Genomic DNA, 5,710 nt, shown 5'->3' with positions numbered 1-5,710 from the left:
TGAAATCAGTCTCCCTAGATTTGGTGGCAGGCCACATCTCCTCAGGAACAGGCTGGATTGTTTCTGCCTTGCTCCTTACCTGCACCCTGAGCAAGCATATCCTTTTTGCAATTTTCTCTCTGCTTTCACATAACTGGATCCATTCCCAGCTTCCTGTGATGGAGAAAATATGGCCAAAGGCAAGTTGTACTTGAATAGGAAAACTGAACTATCTACGCCCAAGTCCAGTGAAAATGCTTCTTGAGTTTTATTCATTCTAAGTAGAGACTCTGAGTCATTGGCTAATAAACCAACCCTCGGCATCACAACGGGATGAGTGGACCATTCGGTCACTGAAAAGATTTACCTTTAAGAGAGTTTGCAAGTTGTACAAATGAGTATTGGTACGCCCCCTGGCTTCTCACACCCTCCTCCGAAAAACAAGAGGATAGAAATAAATTTTGTCTCACTTCAGGGAAAGTTTATTCAAGGTTTTATTTCTATTAGCCTTGACAAAGCCAACAACTATTTCCCAGAAGAGGAGAGCGTTGTGTAATATTATTTGCTACGTTAAATGGCTGCTTCCTTGGCTACTCAGCCACAGAGACTCAGCTATCTCACCTGTGAAATGGCTGTAATCACAACATACCTCAAGGGCTCCTGTGAGGAAAAAAAAAAAAGAGAAAATGAGAGAGAAAAGAATGTCAGATTAGTTTGTAGACAATAAAATCCTAGACAAATATAAGGTGTGGGTGTCTATAATATCTAAAATACGTGTCAGCTAAATATGGCAAAGGTCAGGTCAGAAGTCAGTTCAGGACCAGTCAAGGGAATCTGAGGCAGTCATTCTAAGGCTCTGCAGTGGGAAGATCCAAAAGGTCTCCCATCGCCCCCAACAGGCTGCTGCCCGGGGCAACAAGCCCTCTCGCCTCACTCCCTCCACCACTCCAGTGGAATGCTGCTGAGTCATCACCGTCTTATAGAGCAGCCTAAGAGATTTGTGACTCAGAGAACTGATTTATCGTGTCGGGTTTCACCGCTCCAGCTCTTCCCTGCCACACAAATTTTCATAGTTGCACCTGTTTCACATTGTTTAAAACCTAGGAAATGACCCCCAAATTGAATAGCAGCAAAATATACAAGCCATATTTTAAATGGCCTATGGACAAGTGATTCACATACAGGCATTTCTGATTTTCAAATCCCAAAGAAAGGTGAGAACAGATTAAAGCTACTCGGCGCTTTGTACCTGCGGGAGCTTTGTATTTTGGGATACTTTGAGGTTTGAACACTGTTTCAGCCTGTATTTTGTATACAGAGGCTCACACCGAGCTATTCTTTCTAAATTTTTTTAATTTTTTTTTTTGCTTGTGAACATTTGCTAGACAACCAGTTAGGTGAGGGGGTTAGGTGCTGCTAGAGCCAAAGAACAAGTTTTTCCTTTCTGTGAAAGAGCACCATGCTCTACACTAGTCCAGTCATACCTGTTTTAAATCAGCTGAAGAGAATCAAATTTTTAGAAACCAGCCTAAAAGTTGCATAATGAGTAATGAAGATAAAACCATGATTATTCTTTATTAGCACTTTGCAACACTCCCTAAAATATTTCAGAATGTTGTAAAAGAATTACAATTGTATAGCTACATTCCTTTTCATTTGTTGGTTACTCCTTTCAGAAAATAAGCTTCTCTGAACTCTTTTGGGAAGAAGAAAGGGAAACACTGCTAGCCTGAAGAAGACAACAGTAAAGAAACTGATAAAGCTTAACAACAGGAAAGTGTCAGCAATTTAAACGAAGGTCAAAGATTTTAAACCAGCTGTATAGATAAGACATAGCACAGAGAACAATTCAGGACAGCCAAACCCTAAATGGAGTAACAAAGTTCAAAGCAAAGTCATCTCAAGATTTTCCATAGTTGCTGGGAGGCCTTGTGGATGATAACATTCCTCTGCTCCCCTTATTACAATTAATCTTTGATTGAAATGTTTTCAAAGGTCAAAGGAAAGATCAGTATGCTAAGGATCCTAAAGCCCACTCTGTCCCTAACTATTCCCTTCTCAGAATTTAGTTTTCTAATCCGCAAAATGGAAAAGAGGGGACCAGATGGACTTTCTGTAGTTCCTCCTAGATTTAGAATTTTATGATTCTAAATATTTTGCTTGTGAATTTTGCGAGGGATTTGTGCAGAATTCCATTAGTAACTAGGAGACCCCCGGAGATGTGGATATAAATAGAGCTAAGGTCACAGGGGACTTGACTCAGGAGTTATATCTTTTTACAAACAGTAATAAATTAAGATCATTATAGAAGTCCTACTTTGTTGAATGATAGTTGATTAGAATACTTAGAACAGACTAGGCCATACCTACTCAGACTGACTGACTGTGATACTTATCCCCCCAAATTACAAAAAAAGATCAAACGCTGGGTAAAGGACATTATCTTTGGGGCAGCCTGGGTGGCTCAGTGGTTTAGCGCCTGCCTTTTGCCCAGGGTGCGATCCTGGAGACCCAGGATCGAGTCTCACATTGTGTTCCCTGCAAAAAAAACGATAATGTACGTTTTTTTTTAAAAGATTTTATTTATTTATTCATGAGAGACACAGAGGGAGAGGCAGAGACACAGGCAGAGGGAGAAGCAGGCTCCATGCAGGAAGCCTGATGTGGAACTCAATCCCAAGACTCTGGGATCACAACCTGAACCAAAGGCAGATGCTCAACCACTGAACCACCCAGGTGCCCCCTGATTTTTTTTTCTCTTCTAAATCTTTGTGTTGTTCATAGAATGTAATAGAATACACACAAAGGAAAGCTTGGAGATAACCCTTGATATTTAAGAAGACATTATTAATTTCCCAATGATGATATTTCCTTAATTTAAAAATAAAAAGCAGAGACAATTGGAGGAAAAAAAATGTGTTAAAAAAAAAAAACTACCTTCTACATTGTAGACTATCACTAAGTATTAGTTGGTTGATTTTCTTGGAACTCAAAAGACACATTCACATCTGGATTCTTCTACCACTGTCCCAATTATTGTTCATTCATTCCTTTAATGAATCTTTATTGAGCTCCTGTAGTGTAAAGTGAAATTCACTAAGCACTGAGAGTATAAAGATGAATTGGATAGGCCCTATCCTTAAGGAGCTCACAACTAGGGAGCTAATTGCTGACCACCCGAAAGCAGCAGGTTTGGTATGTACTAGAATTGAAGTAATAGGCCCAGAGGAATATTTTGTAGCACACTGATTCACATTCACATAATCTTGGGACAGGCTTTACAGTAAACCTAACTTTTTAAGCAATGGGGACTCTCCCTCCAGAAGAAGTACAGCAAAGATTACATGTGAAAATAAATGTAAAAGTAACTTTAAAAGCCTAAAGCACTATACATAGTAGATAAGCCTAAATGTAATGACATGATAAGGGCTGGGCCTAACTTCTTCACAGCAGAATAAAAATAATAGAGCAGTTAAGGAAAGCTGGAAATCATCTAACCCAATCCTCTCATTCTACAGAATAGAAAACTTGAGGTCCCAAGAACAAAGGGACCTACGCAGGAATTCCCAATTTGTTAGCGAAACAGTCAAATCTCTTTTCTGGCATCATGATCTGATTTAACACAAAAAAGTCACGGTAGATATTTCCTATAACATATATATTGCAAAAGAAATATGATGTATTGTTTCTTTGGGCAGGTATCTTTATGATGAGTTGCTCCTTTGGAAGTTCAGAGATTTGCTCACTTGGCAAGCATCTTTGGGGATGACTACTAGCCGCCTACAGAAAGAAAACCACAGCTTTTCTCCTTTTTGAACAAGGCTTTGAATAAAGGTTTGAGAAGCAGCAATAAACAGCTACTGGCAACTACAGCCTTGGATCAAAGAACAACCTTTACATGGGTACAGCAGAAACACCACCACCAGTTGTGAAGCCTCAGGAAACACTATTAACAGCACAACCTTAGAAACAGGATGTGAACAGAGAGACTAGTTCAATCACAAAGATCATTAGATCATCAAAGCCCTATTGTGTCAAAATCACAGATCGAGGATGTGAAACGAAACAGCAGTTCTAAGAAATCCACGAGACCTCATTTTTCTCAGCTTGATTCCTAGAGTACAGAAAACAAACCAAGTAACATTTCTTCTCTGCTACTTTTTCTGGAGGACACTGAAAACTGTGTTCGGAGAAATGCATTCCTGCAGTTCCCCTACTTTCTTCCCAGTTGCGCAGTCAAGTTCCCCAAACGCTTGAACCATCTCACACCTAGAGCATCAGCTCCAGAAAGTGAGGGTATTTACTGGAGGAAAAAAAGAAAAGAAAAAAAAAAAAAAAAAAAAACCACAAAAAACCCAGGCTTGGGAGACAGACAACCTAGACAGTGCTCTGTGCTCTGCTATTAAATTGCTATTGTGGGGAACGCCTGGGTGGCTCAGTGGTTGAGCATCTGCCTTCAGCTCAGGGCGTGATCCCGGGGTCCTGGAATCGAGTCCCACATCAGGCTCCCTGCAGGGGGACTGCTTACCTTTCTGCCTGTGTCTCTGCCTCTCTCAGGAATAAATAAATGCAAATCATAAATAAATAAATAGCTATTAGGATGACTATAAGTCTGTTGATTAACCTTCCTGGGTCTGATTTTTTTCAATGCACGAGGGCTTCGAGGTGCTTAAATAAATAAACAAATAAATAGCTATTAGGGTGACTATAGGCCTATTGATTGACCTTCCTGAATCTCAGATTTTTTTCAATGCACGAGGGCTTCGAGGTGCTTAAACAAATAAATAAATAATTGCTATTAGGGTGACTATAGGCCTGTTGATTGACCTTCCTGGGTCTCAGATTTTTTTCAATGCATGAGGGCTTCGAGGTGCTTAAATACATACATACATACATACATACATACATACATAAATAAATAAATAAATAAATAAATAGCTATTAGGGTCACTATAGGTCTGTTGACTGACCTTCCCGGGTCTCAGATTTTTTTCAATGCACCTGGGCTTCAAGGTGCTTAAACAAACAAACAGCTATTAGGGTGCCCACAGGCCTGTCGACTGGCCTTCCTGGGTCGGACTGTTTTGAATGCACGAGGGCTTGTTGCACTGAATGCCGACCTCAGTCCAGGAGGGCCTTTCCCCCAAGAAGTCCCAGGGGCTTTCGGTGGGGGGAGGGGCGGCCAGCAGCTTCCCCCGGCCCCCAGGTCCCCCAGCCGGTCCCCGCGGGCCCCCTTCGCCTCCCGGCCGGCGGGAACGGGGCACGGGCCCTTCTGAAACAGAAGCGCGCAGGAGCGTGCGGGTCGGCGGCCGGGGACGGGGTCGGAGGGCCGGGGCCGGGGCCGGGGCGTCGGCGCGTCCACAGGCGGGGTCTGCCCCGAGGCCGTCGGAGGCGGGTCCCGCGATGAGGGCGGCAGCGCTGTTTCCGCGGAGCGTGCCGGGTACACGAGCCCGGGCCCGGGAACTCGGGCCTTGTTTCCCAGGGGGCGGGGAGGAGGGGGCCAGCCCCGCGGGCCGAGCCTCTCGGAGCCGGGAGAAGGAGCGGGCCTCGCGCCGGAGCCTTTCAAGAGCGCGCGCGCGGCCGGGCGGGCGGGGCGACCGCACTATATCTCCCGGCGGAGGAGCACACGGCGGGGCCGGCCGCACACGCCCCACCGCGCGCTCCGTGAGCTGCCGGGTGCTTAGCTGGCGCTGCGGAGCCTTCGTTCCTCGTTCCGTGTGACACGGGCGCT

General features: G+C 44.1%; 1 long non-coding RNA gene across 1 annotated transcript; it reads right to left on the bottom strand.

Annotated features, from left to right (window-relative positions):
• Positions 1–443: 443 nt before the first annotated feature.
• LOC119873019 lies at positions 444–5,192 on the bottom strand. The gene is made up of 2 exons (XR_005362941.1): positions 4,950–5,192; positions 444–639 (listed from the first exon to the last, which is right to left on the bottom strand). It is a non-coding gene; the product is annotated as an uncharacterized LOC119873019 (long non-coding RNA).
• Between the last annotated feature and the right edge of the window lie 518 nt (positions 5,193–5,710).

Source organism: Canis lupus, chromosome 8 (assembly GCF_011100685.1).
Source record: "Canis lupus familiaris isolate Mischka breed German Shepherd chromosome 8, alternate assembly UU_Cfam_GSD_1.0, whole genome shotgun sequence".
NCBI lineage: Eukaryota > Metazoa > Chordata > Mammalia > Carnivora > Canidae > Canis > Canis lupus.
Note: the sequence above shows the minus strand (reverse complement) of the source record. Positions and strands in the feature narration are given on the sequence as shown.